The sequence below is a fragment of the Zootoca vivipara genome, chromosome 6 (genome assembly GCF_963506605.1).
Source record: "Zootoca vivipara chromosome 6, rZooViv1.1, whole genome shotgun sequence".
Taxonomy (NCBI): Eukaryota; Metazoa; Chordata; class Lepidosauria; order Squamata; family Lacertidae; genus Zootoca; species Zootoca vivipara.
In genome coordinates this window covers 45,161,679-45,178,812 of record NC_083281.1, presented here as the reverse complement: position 1 = coordinate 45,178,812, position 17,134 = coordinate 45,161,679, and the positions used below count along the sequence as shown (strand labels likewise).

The window sequence follows — 17,134 nt, the reverse complement described above, 5'->3', positions numbered from 1 at the left end:
CACCTGTTGCAAAATTGCCTGCTTGCAGCATCTCAGTCTCCTATGCAAATCCAAGCCCAATCTGGAAGCACCCAAATGTTCTTCGCCATCTCAGGCCATTAAGAGTAGTATCAGGCCCTCCTGCCAGCCACACGGGGGTTCCTATTGTGAGGGCAGGGGTGGTGGTTTCCATGCCAGCGCCAACCTATTCCCCCTCCACCCTTGTTGACAGCATTCCTTTCCATCTCAGAGGACCCAGGTCCCTAATGTGGAATAGATGAGGGCAACCTCAGCAACAAGTAAAAATGAAATAAAATAGTCCAGTCCTGCTCTCTGGCAGCCTCGTCCTCCTGCCCCTAGACCCCCTTCCACTGTCTGCTTAAAAGCTGAAGAGGAGTAAAAAAAATGCACTTGTTAAAATGATCCCTCTTGGAAGGACTTTCTGATGGGAAGAGCTGTCAACAGTGGAACAGATGACCTTGGAAAGTGGCAACCTCTCCTCCTTTGGAGGTTTTAAACAGAGGTTGGGTGGCCATCTGTCAGTGATTCCTGCATTAAAGGGGGTTGGACTGGATCACCTTTGGGTGTCCCTTCCAACTCGATGATTCCATGAATTGGCTTATCCTCTCCTCACTCCATACAGGATGGGAAGAAAATTGTTCGGTGGGAAAACCTGCCTGACTCCCTTTCTTAGGTTAAAAAAATGAACACAGCAATATGCTCTCTTGCACATACAAGAGGGGAAGCACATACAACAAACAAACAAACAAACAAACAAAAACACCCTCTGCCTATTTAAAAAGGCCTCCCCACACCCTGGTGGGAACTGTAGTCCAAAACGTAGGGAAAGGAACTAGACTGCAAAAGGCCAGTTTACAAAGAAGGGGTCCAGCTAGCACAGTCCTCTTGTGATAAAAGTTGATCGCCACACATAGCCACAGAGATAGGAAATGTCCAGAGACCCACATAGCCTGAAATCCCTGCTAAAAAATGGAGAGCGATTAGTGGTCCAGCTTCTCCATGAAAGGAGTCATTCCAGTCTCTCCTAGAGAAAGCCTAGTCTGCACTGGAAGTTTAGAGTGGAAACCCAAACCAGTCTAGAGCAGAAATGCCAGTGTGGATGGCGGCGGCCTTATTTATCACATTTATATGCCACACCTCCTCCAAGGCTGGCATACACAGTTATCCCCACCCCCACCTGCCCCATTTTATCCCCCAGAACAACCTTACAAAGTACGTTAGGCTAGGCTGGTCCACCCAGGATACTTTGATGCCTGAGGCAAAAGATAAAATGGTATCCAGATGCATTTTGAAGACAGAATCTTAAAACTTACTTCAAACTTGTGGTGACAGGACATGATCCGAGAGTAGCCAGCTAGCTTAGGGGGTGTGAGGTGACGTAGGCACAGCTTTGACCTCCAACTGAGGGCATGGCTGTGGTCCATATGTATGGGGAAAGTCGCTGCTGCTTTGCCTCCCACCATTTATTTATTATCATCTATTGGTTGAATTTATATCCCCTCTTTTTCTCCAAGGAGCTCAAAGGGATTTGAACCTGGGTCTCTCATGTCCGTCAGACACTCTAATCACTGCACCGTACAGGCCTCTGAGGTGTCTGTCTCACTCTACGTAATGGTTGGTACAGCCTTGAGGTTAGGAAAGAGTAACTGGCTCAAGGTCCGTTTCATCCCAGAGTGAGGAACTGAACTCAGGTCTTCGACCACAACCACACCAGACATTTAAAGCGCTACAATACCACTTCCAACAGTCATAAGGTAAAGGGTAAAGGGACCCCTGACCATTAGGTCCAGTCGTGACAGACTCTGGGGTTGCAACGCTCATCTCGCATTATTGGCCGAGGGAGCCGGCGTACAGCTTCCAGGTCATGTGGCCAGCATGACAAAGCCGCTTCTGGAAAACCAGAGCAGCACATGGAAACGCCGTTTACCTTCCCGCTGTAGCGGTTCCTATTTATCTACTTGCATTTTGACATGCTTTCGAACTGCTAGGATGGCAGGAGCTGGGACGGAGCAACGGGAGCTCACCCCATCACAGGGATTCGAACCGCCGACCTTCTGATCAGCAAGCCCTAGGCTCAGTGGTTTAACCCACAGCGCCACCTGGGTCATGGCTTCCCGCAAAAAAAATTTGGGAGAGGTGATCTATAATAATAATAATAATAATAATAATTTATTATTTATACCCCGCCCATCTGGCCGGGTTCCCCCAGCCACTCTGGGCGGCTTCCAAAAAAACAGAAATTCTAAAATACAAAAATCCATTAAGGATGCTGAGAGTTGTGAGGAGACTCCCATCCCCCTCCCAGGGCTACAATTCCCAAAGTTCTTTTTAAGAGGGATTGGTTGTTAAACCACTTTAAAAAGAAAAGGAAATTATAGCATTTCCACAATTCCCTGAAGGTGATTCTCACTAGCCACTGGCAACCAAATGAGGGGCTGCTTATAAACAGGTAATAACTCTTTATAGAAAGAAAACAAACAGGACAGATTAATTTAACAAAAGAAGAGGAGGAGGAGAAGCGTTTAGAGGGAGAGTTTGTCTGGAGCCAAGAGCGATGTTGCAGGCACCGCAGGTGTCCCTGACAGTCACACAGCAAGATTGCACACCTATTTGACAAGAGCACCAAGAACATTAGCAGAGGGGAGGATGGGAATTGTGTTAGCATAATTCTCTGCCAATGGAGGGGGTGGAGAAATGGAAGCGAAGAATTTCGTTATACCCCTGCAACCAGACACGGCTGGTGTAGGCTCCTAGCTCCTTATTTGCTGCCCCTTGTTCAAAACTCAAAAGGTGCAAATGACTTACAATGAGAATCAGTGTGGTGTTGCGGTTAGAGTGACAGATTAGGATCTGGGAGATCAGGGTTCAAATCCCCACTTGGCCATGGAGCTCGCTGGGTGACCCTGGGCCAGTCGCTTCCTCTTAGCCTCACCTACCTCACAAGGTTGTTGTGGGGATTGAATAGGAGGGGGAGAACCATGTACGCCACCTTGAGCTCCTTGGGAGAAAAAGGTGCGCTATAAATGCAATCAATCAATCAATTGCTTGCCAGCCCAAAATAGTGTTTGGACCCAAATCGTAGGTCAAGAGACCACTTCCATCACCTCCTGTTTACCGTATCTTCCTGCAATAGCACTGCAAACCCTAATTGTGCAGGTGCGGGTGCGGCTCTTTGGTCCAGAGCAACATCCTGGTCCTTACTTCCAAGCATGTACATAGGAGCAGGAACCCAGCAGGCACTACACAGAAGCAGCTGGGTGTCTACACCAAAGGTGCAGTAGCAGCACAGAGATAGCAGGGTGTGAGAAATGCGGGGCAGGGGCAGCGTGATCATGGAGGTACAGGCAAGGCGAAAAGGGAAGAGATGGCAGAGAGGAACAAGAAGGTCCCAATGCCCACTTCTCTGAAAGCATCCTGAGCCCTGCAGGCCAGCAAACCACAGCTTTAGCCATAACCAAAAGCTCTGAGAAATCAGATGAAAACCACAGTGGACTTTTAGGACTCTGTGCCAGAACTTCTTAAGATCTTATGCTGGAACCTAACAGCGAAAGGTATTTCCTCAGCTCTGTCCAGGCCGAACTCTAAAGAAATCCGACGCCAAGATGACTCCTATGCTGGTTGTTGCTGGCGCCTAGAACTTAACTCTTCCCAGCATCCAGGCTGCTCTCTTTTAAAAGTGGCAATCAAGTTGGGTAGCTATGGGATGGGACCCAGGGAGACAGATAAAATGTGGGGGTCTCTTGTCAAGCGGAAAGGGGTGCTCTTCCATCACTCTCATCCAGTTTCCCCCCAAACCAGTGCCATTCCAGATTTTTCAGACTACAACTCCCATCTGCCCTGCCAGTGCAGAGGCTACTCCAGATGTCTTTCTAGTCAATCCCCACTGACTGTAATCCCTCAGGCTCCAGTGGAATGGTTCATATTTGTGCAATGAATTTTCCTGCCTGGTTTCTGCAAGTATGCACACAGCAAGGTTAATGCCATAATGTGTTTTCTCCTTCCAGCATTTGTCTGGGTGGTCTCATGAGCTGGATCCTAGACTCATTAAATCACGCTTAGCAGAACCATATGCAGAGAAAGTGGAGTGCAAGCGCTTGTCAGAATCAGCCCTCCACCAATTTTCATTGATCCATAATGGTCACCAGGTTACCTGAAAGACTGCCTGTAAGATCACTTGGATCATGTGGGGAAACTTTACTCATTAGAGAGCCAGTGTGGTGTAGTGGTTAAAGTGTCAGACTAGGACCTGGGAGAGACATGGGTTCAAATCCCCCACTTGGCCACTAAGTGGGTGTGATCTTGGGAGCCAGTTACTGTCTCTCAGCCTAACCTACCTCACAGGGTTGTTGTGGGGCTTAAATGAGGGGTGTGGGGGGGGAACCATGTATGCCACCTTAAGTCCTTTGGGATATAAATGCAATCAATCGATAAAATAAAATAAAATATTCATAGCACGACATCCTACAAATTATCACAGGGCAATGCCTAAAAAAACGGGCATTTTCTGACACTGGCCTCCCCCAAACCAACTTGCACTGATCCAAAAGTGAGCAGGAGAGCAATGAGGTCAGAGCTCCAGATTTCATTGTTCGGCTCCAGAGAGGAGGAATGCTGGAAAGGCTTCTCTTGCAAGAGCCACCGGCAGCCGTCCAAAACAGCAGTGTCTAGTAGTGAGCAGCCAGGGCCCCACACAGCGTTCGGGAAACTAAGGACACTTGTGGTTGGAAACTCGCCCTCTAAAGAGAAAAAAAAAAGGCAAGGATTTGCCTTGCCAGATGGAATGCCTGCAGAGAGCCAAATCACCAGGCCCAGAAACGAAAAGTTGTCCGGGCGTTGGAGGGGCTGTGGGGGTGGCGTGAGGAGCCATATTCAGTCAGAACATCCCTAGTTGGAAGATTCAGGACAGAGAAAAGGAAGGCCTTTGTCACACGCACACACACACACACACACACACAATGGAATCTGCTACGGCCAACTTTGGCAGCTGTAAAGAGGGATTAGACAATTTCAGAGAGGATAGGACTATCAGTGACTGGACAGAGTTGTGATGGATGTGTGCTACTTCCCCTGTCGGAGGCAGTATGTCTGGTTACTGGGAATCACAAGCAGAAGAGCTGGTGGGCTTCCCAGTGGGAGTTGTTGTTGATATTGTTATTATTTATCAATTTATTACCTTCCCCCCTTCAACCTAAGATCCCAGGGCAGGTTACAGCATTAAAAACCAATCTAAACACCAATCTTTTTAAAAAAAAATAAAAAAAAATTTGGAAGTTATGGAAAGGAATAAAATTTACAGCGTGTAATGCTTTAAGAGAAAATGTTATGAAAATGATGTATAGGTGGCACATTACACCAGTTAAATTAGCTAAACTTTATAAGTCAGACAACAAATGTTGGAAATGTAAGGAAAAGGAAGGAACCTATTTTTGTTTGTGGTGGGAATGTAAGAAAGTGAAATGCTTCTGGGACATGATATATAATGAAATGAAGAAAATGTTGAAATATACATATTCAAAAAAACCAGGTTTCCTATTGGGAATTGTAGGTACAGACATTAATAGACGGGATATTAAATTATTTCAATATGCAACAACGGCAGCGAGAATCTTGCTAGCACAGAAGTGGAAACAAGAGGAATTACCAACAAAGGAAGAATGGTTCACGAAGTTGATGGGAGTATGCGGAACTGGCTAAAATGACAGGAAGAATCCAAGAACAAAGACTGAACTAAATTTGTAAATTTTTTGAAAGACTTTTGTACTCAATTAAATACGTTGGTAGGTTTGCAAGATGCTTTGTAAGTAAAGATATAAAAATCTTTGCAGAGATGGAATTTATATGTGTTAAAGGTGATGGTATAAATGCAATGGTTAAGTAGTGAAAATACAGAAATGTGAATGGAAAAATAGAAAATCATAAGGAAGGTTTGAAGGAAGCCATGGCCCTAAAAAGCCAAAATGCATTATATACGAAAAAAGATTGTATTGAAAAGTATCATTGTAAAATAAATAAAAATGATTTGCAAAAAACAAAAACAAAAACCAATATAAACAACTTACTAATCTAAACTACCATGGAAACAAGGTGGGTCATGAAAACATACACCTCAAGTGTCAAAAGGTACATCTGTAAAGAGGCGCATCTTCAGCATTCTCTGGAAGCTGTACAATGAAGGTACCAGATGCACCTCTGTGGGGAGTTCCTCACCTTTAGGGACCACCACAGAGAAGGCCCTCTCCCCCTGGACCACTGCCACCTCACCCCCAAGCCTCTCAGGGCGGAGGAACTACCAAGAGGGCCCCACCTGCCGATCTCAGCCCCTGAGAGGGTCTGTAGGGAAGGAGGCAGTCTTTCAATTACAGTATTTGGGGCCTGAGCCCTTTAGGACTTAAAACACTAACCATGTTTGGCCACTGTGAGAACAAGATGCTAACAGCCAGGATATTCTTCTTTTCAGTTTATATCTCATATTTGTCCTGAAATCACTCCTATGGGGCCACAGGCAAGATACCGCCGCTCCGTCAGCAGGATACTAATAAGACTAAACTGTCTTACAGGGTTGTTGGGATTCACAGACACAGGATACAGGAAGCCCTTTGAACTCTCCAAGCAAACAGAAACTGAGCAGAAAAAGCATATCCTCCCTTGTGCATCGTGGATTTCGGAGGGGATGTTTGCTGCAATCTTTCACAGACACCACTGCAGGAGGCACTAGAGGAGGGGCCCCCATGGACTCCTGCTTTGGGGGCATTGTAGGGAATTAAAAAGGCAGCGGCTCACAAACTGATGTGCCTCCTTTGGGGAACCCCAAGGCACCTGCCCGCGCTGGTGGGCCCTCTTGTGGTTCTGGAGCAATGGCAGCCACCCAAGGGTGCTGCATGGAAATGAAAGGCCCGAGACAAAGGCTTGAACATGAATATCAAGTGCAGCAACTAGAAAGAGGTAGAAAGGCAGGCTCCCAGTACAGTGGTACCTTGGGTTGCAGACCCGATCTGTTCCAGCGTGTCATTCGCACCCCGAAAAGTCCGCAACCCGAGTGGTGCTTTCACGCATGCGTGATAGAGCGCTTCTGCACATGCGGCGGAACCTGGAAGTAAGCACTTCCAGGTCTGCTGCGTTCGCAACCCAGAAAAGCGCAACCCGCGGTGGACGCAACCCGAGGTATGACTGTAGTTCAACCAAGCACAGCCAATCCAGAGGGCTGAAACTGCCTGCCAATCACAGGGGACAATGTTGCATGCTCCTCTCGGTCCTTTTAATAGCAAACTTCAGGGCTGAGTACAGACAGAACTGTAGCCAAAGCAAGGCTACTGAGAACCAAGAGGGAGGTATCAACATGCTCTGGGGATGCCCCAAGATTTGCATACATTAAATAAAATTTAAAATAACCCTTCAGGAAGCAAACCTAAAGAGGCCATAAAACAGGCCAGTGAGGACGCTGTATGCTCAGAAGAAACAGATCACTGAATGCCAGCTAGGGGTGGGGAACTGAAAGCTGGGTGGGTGGGATAATGTAATGGAGCGTCTTGGAAAAGGGCACACAGCTGGTTGGGTGGCAGAAGACTGAAAACACTGAAGAAGGTTGGACTAGATGGCTCTTGAGGTCCCTCCCAACTCCACAATTCTATGAATCTATAAGCACTCAAGTCTCTCCTGAGTAGATCACTAGATCAAATTCCAGCCTCAGAAGCATGAAGCTTCCCCTTGCAAATCCCAGAGGCCCCAGCCGAGGGCTCCCTTGGAGAAACCCGCTGCCTCTCAGTTCCAGCTGATGACCTTGAATTGATGCATTTTGAGAACAAACTCAGGCTCCCTCCACCCCGCTGCTTCACCCTCCCCATGCTGCTCTGATCTTCTCTGAACCAAAGTCTCTTTAGGAGTCAGAGAGCAATTCCACACACCCTGCCTGAAAACAATCACCTCTCCGCCCCCTTGTGTGATTTTCTATGCCGCCTCCATCAACACACCAAAGGCGTCAGCCCAGCTGGAGCCTCCTTTCCTACAATGAGTTGCAGAGTCTCCAAGTTAAATAATTCATGCGGTGATAATCGTACAAAAACTAACAGATTCACTCCAAAGCCAAACACTCCTCTCTTTGCCTGCAGACTCCAGGACAAAATACACAGACACCACACACACACACACACACACACACACACACACACAAATATCATGCCTTCTCTGAGCCTGCATCCAGAGATGTCTGTCCTAGGTTGACCTCAGGGTCATGGCTGGGATTCTTGGGTCTCTCTTAAAACTACATCCCTCGCGAGGGGTTGGTCTGGTGCAAAAACCCAGTTTTGTGTACAGTTCTGTAATCTGATGCTGTGTTGGTAAAAGCGCAACAGGAGTTATACAAAGTGTCAGGTGTACCTTCTAAGGCAGCGTTTCTCAACCACTGTTCCGCGGCACACTAGTGTGCTGCAACGTGCGGCGACGAGAAGGGCGATTTGCATTGTCACATGCCTGGCGGCCGCCAATAAGCATCACTGACCCACCGGAAAGCAATATTTCTCCTCCTCTTTCCCAAAGCTCAGTGCAAACGAGCCTGGCGGCCACCAATGCGCAGCACTGACCCGCCGGAAAGCAATATTTGGCAAGTGTTTCTTACAGTCATAATTATAATATAGGGCGGCACAGAGTTAAATTTTTAAACTTTTTTAATGGTGGTGTGCCTCGTGATTTTTTTCACGGAACAAGTGTGCTGTGGCCCAAAAAAGGTTGAGAAACACTGTTCTAAGGGTAACCTTCTCCTTGGGCTAGACCAAGATTTATTTATATAATCTATATCTATATATTATATGCTCTGCTTCTCCAGCCGAAGGAACCATTGTGCTCCCACTTCCATGTCTTATCATATGCTGAACAGGCATAACAATGGTCTATTAAATAAATAATCTGGAATACCATTTTCTTTTTTATTTCAGGACTTTACATAGACTTCACACTATTGTGCTCCATGTTAGCTAGAGCTACCTGCTCCCTGATTCTTAGGCTGCTGTGTTTATATATAAATTATACTGGAACCGTGCAACGGGAGCGCACCCCGTTGCAGGGATTCAAACCGCCGACCTTCTGATCAGCAAGTCCTAGACTCTGTGGTTTAACCCACAGCGCCACCTGGGTCCTTAAGGTGAGCTAAACCCATGGTTTGGCTTAGCATGCCCTCTGAACTTGGCTCGTGGTTTGTCTGCCTACAGTCAAAACTGTTGAGGTAACCAAGGTTTGTTCTTGAGTTTACACCTCATGGTGTTTGTCTGGAGGAAACAAACCACGAGCCTGGGTTCAAGTGACACACTAAGCCAAACCATAGCTTAGCTCTTAGCAGCAGCAGGGCTGGGGGAAGGAGCACAGTGGTTCCAATCTCTTTTCCATGGACCCTCATTTCCGTGCATTTGGAAACCACTTCCAAAATGTCCTCCTGGTCTAGCATCCTGCTACTACGGTAGCGTCCAACCAGTTCTCTGTGCAATCTTTTCTGCACACCACACAAACACACCCTGCGCAACAGTCTTTGATCCTTGAGCTCATGATCACTAGCAGCTACAAATAGCCCCATCCTCCATAAATATGTCCATTCAGTTGGGCCACCAGCTGAAGCTGCTGGAAGGCACTCAGCCCCACCAAGACCACCTAAGCCTCAAGTGACAGCAAAGGATCCAGGAGTTTCCCCAAGCTATGTATCCGCTCCTTCAGAGGAAGTGTAGCCCCATCAAAAGCAGGCAACCTCCCAGCCATCCGGTCTAGGGAACCACCCACTAACAGTGTCTCAGTCTTATCTGGATTGAGATTCAGTTTATTGGCTCTTATCCAGTCCATTACTGAGGCAAGAAAACAAACTCCAAAACTCTGGGTGACCCCCCACTCAGTGGTTTCCTGTAGCTGTTAAACAGCATGGAGGATAAAAAATGAACCCTGAGGAACCACCTCCCTGGCTCAGCCAGTTGTCCCCTCCCTGCTAGTTTTTACCAGCCAGGAGGAGCAGCAGTCCAGAGTGAAAGCATTAATCTCAACAACTATCACTTATGTTTGTGGCCATAACTCATGTGATTTAAAAAGGTATCCAGAAGTTGAAGTGGCATCTCTCTTGCTCCAAGAAAGGTGCCTAGATGAGGCCGGAGCACCAGGAAATTTGATACTCCGGGACAGCACCCAGTATACCTCTACAAATGGTCAGGTTTATAAACAACAAACTCAACAAACAAACAACAATTTCATGGCAGTGTATAATAAAATGATGAGAGCATCATAAAATTACAAAACCACAATAGACAGAACAAAAGGACCAACAGTGAATCAAATTAATTCTCTGAAAATGCTTGGCAAAATGTTTTCAACAGTCAAGGAAATATCACAATTGTAGGTGCCCGCCTGATTTCAACTGAGACCACGGTGCCGCTAGGCTAACGACGTTCGTGTAAATTAAATATATGTTTGGCCCGCAACTGTTCTATCAGCTCTTAACATAAGAACACAAGAAGAACCTGCTGGATTAGGCCAGAGGCCCATCTAGTCAAGCATCCTGGCCTCACATTTGTGACCCACAAATGCCTGCAGGAAACCAGCAAGCAGGACCTGAACACAAGTGCACAATTCCTTCCTGCAGTTTCTGGCAACCAGTACTCAGAAGCTGCTTCCAGTTGTGGAGGCAGAGCATAGCCATCATGTATAGTAGCCATCGAAAGCCCTCTCCTCCATGAATTTGTCCAAGCCATTGCAGTTGCTGCCAATCACCCCCTCCTGTGGGAGGGAGTTCCGTGTTTAACTATGTGCTCTTGATGCCCAGCAACCAACCCATCCCTTCAAACACTGCCCAGGTGGTCCCCCACAGGCCACAGTGCCCTTCTCAAACCCCGCAAGCAGAGGCTACAGCTACATCATTGCCTATCCTGGGAAAGCTCCCCGTACGAAGGGCTCTTTCCCCCTTGCATGCCATCGCATGATGGTCTCACAGCCAGTTGGCAAAAACATATCCCAGGGAAAATGCTCCGAGGGCACATGAAGCACATCTCCAGCCAAAGATAAGCAGGATTGGCTCTGCATATGCTCTGCTCTGGCTCAGGCAAGCAGCTTCCCTTGGAGAAAGGGGAAGAGTGTCACAGCCACAAATAACTATGCCAGTTACTGGAGCCTTGGAATTAGGTACATATGTCGTTGAAGACACTAACATTGTTACAACAAACAAACAAACAAACCTACCCACCCAAAAACAAAGCACTGGGCATTTGTACATCTTCCCCTGAAACAGGGGCACATTGAATGCTCCCCACCAATGATTGAGCTAGTTTTGCCCCATTCAGAAATTTGGTACAAAACTAGTCCAAGGCATTCTAATTACAAGGTCATACCTACATGACACATAAATGCATGTGTAACAGAAGCCGGATAGCTGGTGATTTGGAGTGGAAGATATTGGGGGGGGGCACTGCTTAAGCCCATTATAATTATTATTAATTACTTGCCCTCCACTCTAAGCTCCCCAGGGTGGGTTACAACAATTAAAACACAATGTTATTCACATTAATTTTAAAGTGTGAACCAAAAAGGTTAGAAATCACAAGATTACCACTCTGCCCTTTGGACCCACATGTCTAGAGGGCAGCTTACACGTTTAACTGTGCAATGAAATGCAGATGAGCCAGGGGGGGGGGGTAAAAACCAGCCCCAAATATTCTGCTAAGAGCAGGAGGATGTGATGCCTTTGACTTCACCTGAGCTTCCTCTTCACCTGTAGCTAAAAGCAGCCACAGGTCTCTGTGTTTGTGTGTACGCACACATTCTTACATTGTTTTCAGAACAAGCACTCTCGCAGAGGCGCCCTGCGGGGTTAACAAATAACTCTGTAAGACAAAGCAAAGAAGGAGGAGGTTATCTTATCTGCTCCCCACCAGCAGCCCTGCTATATCTGCCCGAGGGCAGCACATTCCTCTTCCTTACTCCCCTGCAATGTTATCTTTGGGATAGTAAAAGCCAGCAGATCTCCTGTTCCCTTTGCCAGAGCAGCTTTGTCAATCTTATCTGAGCTACCACCGCACACCCACTTCTTGTCTCCCAGATGCAAAGTCCCAGCCTGCCATGCCAGTGGGATTTTATTGGTGTTTTGGGGGTGAAAAAGACAGCTGTAGGACTCAGGAAGGGCCCCCCCATCTCTCCAGAACGATCCTTAGATAGAATGAACAGCTCCCAAAGTGGAAAGGAATTTAATCTATGTCCTTCTAGGGCTTGCTTTGAAACAAGGCTCTTCTCTCTTCTCTCTCTCTCTCTCTCTCTCTCTCTCTCTCTCTCTCTCTCTCTCTCTCACACACACACACACACACACACACACACACACTGTAGATGAAAAGAATCAAGGCTGAAGGAAACACAGAAGCCTGCAATTTTGATAGCAGCCCTTAAGGACAATTGCATTTCCCCCCTCTTCTAAATACGTGGATTCTGCCACTCAGGAGATCTCAAAGGATTTCCCAGCAGAATTATAAAAAGTAAGAGAACAGTTGGCAAATACACTCAATTTCTAGAAGTCGTGCAAGTCACAGAATTCAGCTTTTCATAACACAGATTCTGGGGTGCCCTGGGGCAATATGGGTGCCCATTGGCTTATTTTTCGGCTGATATGGGATGCTTCACAGATCCACTGTTTGTTCTAAAAACCAATACAGTATACGGTACTGACTTTCCATTATTCGTCTTCAAGGTGCCTTAAAATGTATTTATTCAGTTACATTTACACCCGGCCTTTCTTCCATCAGGGAACCCAAGGCGTTCCCAGGCACTGACCGGACCCAGACCTGCTTAGGTTCAGCAAGGCAGTTGCCTCCTGTTAGTACACCATGGTATCAACAACAAGGCAAAAAAGATATACTGTAACGCACTGGTCCCATCACCTCCTGGCAAATAGAAGGGGAAGAAATGGAGGCAGTGAGAGATTTTACTTTCTTGGGCTCCTTGATCACTGCAGCTGGTGGCAGCAGTCACGAAATTAAAAGACGCCTGCTTCTTGGGAGAAAAGCAATGACAAACCTAGACAACATCTTAAAAAGCAGAGACATCACCTTGCCAACAAAGGTCCGTATAGTTAAAGCTATGGTTTCCCCAGTAGTGATGTATGGAAGCGAGAGCTGGACCATAAAGAAGGCTGATCGCTGAAGAATTGATGCTTTTGAATTATGGTGCTGGAGGAGAGTCTTGAGAGTCCCATGGACTGCAAGAAGATCAAACCTATCCATTCTGCAGGAAATCAGCCCTTAGTGCTCACTGGAAGGACAGATCGTGAAGCTGAGGCTCCAATACTTTGGCCACCTCATGAGAAGAGAAGACTCCCTGGAAAAGACCCTGATGTTGGGAAAGATGGAGGGCACAAGGAGAAGGGGACAACAGAGGATGAGATGGTTGGATAGTGTTCTCGAAGCCACCAACATGAGTCTGACCAATGTTGTAAATTTTCACCAAACTGCGGGAGGCAGTGGAAGACGGGAATGCCTGGCGTGCTCTGGTCCATGGGGTCACGAAGAGTCGGACACGACTAAACGACTAAACAACAACACACAATTAAAGCCACTAAAATCAAACAAACACAAAACAGAGAACAGTAAAACATTGGCCTGATCCAGAGCAAAATGCAAGGCAGCAGGAGCCACTGATTTCCTGGCTTGCTTTGCAGAGGACGCAACACTTAAGTGACAATTAACAGGTCTATAGCACAAGTCTAATCAATTTCATCTGCCAAGAGTTTCCCAAGCAACCTTCCCCAGGAAAGCAAGTTCAGTGAGGCAGCCAGGGATCCCCAAGCAGAACTTTCAGCATTTTCTCAAACCTACAGCTCTTGCCAATCTTGGGGAAGCAAGACTGATGGTGGTGGTGGTAAAACGTAACACTGAAGACTGAATACCAGTTCTTAAAACTGTTTTCCAAAGTCGGCAGGCCAGCCTTCTCCAACCTGGTGCCTTCCTGATGTTTTGAACTGCAACACCCAACAAGCCCAGCCAGTAGGGCCAACAGAGTCAGGATGGAACCTAAGAAAAGCCTGCTGGATCAGGCCAATCTCCCATCAAGTCCAGCATCCTGCTCTCACAGAGGCCAACCAGATGGGCCGACTAGAAGCCCTGTGGTTTCCAGCATTGCTGCTTCTGATCATGAAGGCATAGTATATCCATCATTGCTAGCAGCCATCAATAGCCCTCTTCTCCAGGAATCTCCATGAACCTTTCCAATCCTCTTTTAAAGCCATCCAAGTTAGTGACCATCACTGCCTCCTGTGGGAGTGAGTTCCATAGTTTAACTATGCATTGCATGAAGAAAGACTGCCTTCTATTGGTCCTGAATCTTCTTCCAACATACCTATGAGTTGCCCTCCAAAGCATGTGAAGAGTCCCAGGGGGGGGGGGGGCAAATGTTGTCAGGGATTCTTTGGTTTCGATTCCTGCTTTGAAGAGGGTTGGTGTGTCCCTTCCAACTCTACAATTCTATGATTCAGCGATTCTAACTTTTACGCAGAGTAGACAGCCCAACATGAATAGACCTATGTTAGTCATCTCCATTAATTGCAGTGGGTCTTTTCTGAGTATGACTAACTCTGGATACAACCCAGTAAATAAAATTGATTTAAGCAAAAGCAGAACTTCCAGTTCTCACTACTCAGATGGCCTACTCCTGTACTATTGTTTTCACACTGTAGTTTAATTTTCTGGAAGCAGTTCCAAAAAATTCCCAGGGACCAGTGCTTTTGCATATACAATAGAATACACCATCCACTATATGCTATAATGAAAGCTGCATGCACCATGCTGGAAAAAATATTTAGAGATCTTTTTAGTGGTGGTTGCTATCCTCAGTGATAGTGGTAAGAATAAATATCTATTGTCCGCTTCTGACAGGTAATGTCTAATACAGCTAAATTTGCAGTGAAAGCTGCTCAGACAAAGGCCACGTGCCCTCCATTGAGATATAAGACCCCTCAAAAAAAAGTATGTTTTATTTATTGTATAGGTCAAGTTTTTATCTTTATGTATGATTCTTATGTATCATTTATATTCCTGTCTTTCTGTTTGGCTACAGCCTGTATTTGCTTACCTTACTAATAAATCTGAATTTGACTGCAACTATACTGAAAAAATAAAGGACACCTATAGAAGTGTTCATTGAGCAATCGGTGCTCCTCATGCAAGCAAGATTTTTGCACTATGTCCTTGGCATTAAAACGTCGGTCCATATTTCTTTCTTTCATTCAGATCTACTATTTCCAGGGAAAAAAACAGCACCTTTTTTAAGGCTGCCAATGTCCCATTTCCAAATTAAGACCCCATCTAGAAACACTCAAAGCAAAGCAAAATCCCACCACTCCTGTTTTCTCCTTTACCACCAACAAATAAGCCAAATGTGCTCTGCTGTGTTAGGCCGCAGGGACACGACCAGTGAGCCTGCCTGTGTCATGAGATATTCTGCTGAAGCTCTTCTCCAGTCATCTTTCTTATTAGAAGTGTCCTTTCTTGTCCAACCTGCCTGCTGCCTATATTATTTTTTTAAAGCACCAAGTTAGTACCATCTTCTCAGACATTTTAATTTGTGTATTGGCTGTGTCTGTTGTATATTTTAACTGTAGCCTCACATTATATTGCTCATGCTATGGTTTTATTGCTCATGCTATGGTTTTATTGTGTTGCTCACCACCCTGGAATCTATTGGTAAAGGTAAAGGTAAAGGGACCCCTGACCATTAGGTCCAGTCGTGACCGACTCTGGGGTTGCGCGCTCATCTTGCATTATTGGCCGAGGGAGCCAGCGTATAGCTTCCAGGTCATGTGGCCAGCATGACAAAGCCGCTTCTGGCAAACCAGAGCAGCACATGGAAACACCGTTTACCTTCCCGCTGTAGCGGTTCCTATTTATCTACTTGCATTTTGACGTGCTTTCGAACTGCTAGGTTGGCAGGAGCTGGGACCAAGCAACGGGAGCTCACCCCGTCACAGGGATTCGAACCGCCGACCTTCTGATCAGCAAGCCCTAGGCTCAGTGGTTTAACCACAGCGCCACCTGGGTCCGGAATCTATTGGACAAAGGGGCAATATAAAAATATTTAAATAAATAATGAGAAGTTGCAACAGTGCTGATCTGCCTTGTCTACTGACCAAGTCTCTAGGCAAATGGATACTTGGCTGTTCATCTGCCCACCTTGAAAACATACAGTACTCATTTATTCCATACTGAAAAGAAAACACTATGTGGTTTAGCATTATTTTCTAACTCCTGTGTTCATTTATTGTTACTTGATCTTTTGGGGATCTAGCAAAGTGGCCTATTTCACCCCTCTGCAACAAGGAAAGACAGTACTATATGTCCCTCTGCAGACCTGTAAAATCCCTTAGATCATCTGGGGAAAGTTCACTCATAGAACCACACCCTACAGATTATCACACCAATGACTCAAAAACAGCCTTTTATGCCATTGCCCCTTCCCACTTCCATACATTACTGTTGGTCTTGTTATTGTTATTACCCGCCCTTCACCCTAAGGTCCCAGGGCAGGTTACAACACAAAAATAAAGTGGGTCCTAACAATACATATTTCAAGTGTCAAAACTCTACACCTCAAATGGCTTCAGACAGCTTGTAAAAATAATTTTTTGCCCAGCCTTTTCCAAACCCAAGAGCTAATCCTGAATTCTTATTCCCCCCAGCTGTTTTTATCATACTGTGTTGTTGTTTTTAAAAAAGCTGTATATTGTTTTTACAGTATGTTGCATTCTGTAACCACTTACAAGATTTCAAAAAAATCAAGCAGTTTAGAAACGCTTTCAAATAAACGAAATAACAAACAATGCTACTAAAGTTGCCATGATGCCTATTTCACAAATTATAGGACTCGGAAACTGATATTGTCTACGGGGGTGAGAACCATGCTGGGCATTCATGGCACTACCTGGCCCACCTCACAGGGCTGTTCTGAAGCTACTGTCGCTCTGATTTCCTTGGAGGAAACAAGGGTAGCAGAAGATAGAAAAACAAGGCATGGAGAGGTGGAGGTGCATGTTTTGTTTTGCGGGTGAGGGTGACCAGTTTTTTATAGTCCTGTCGAAACACACACAGAGCGCACGGCACCGAGGTTTTTTGAGAATTACGCGAATGCATGCGCGCGGTTC

General features: G+C 46.1%; 1 protein-coding gene across 3 annotated transcripts in view; it reads right to left on the bottom strand.

The window, feature by feature from the left end:
* DOK4 (docking protein 4) overlaps window positions 1-17,134 on the bottom strand; it is a 61,163-nt gene that overhangs the window by 43,602 nt on the left and 427 nt on the right. The gene's annotated exons all lie outside the window — the stretch shown is intronic.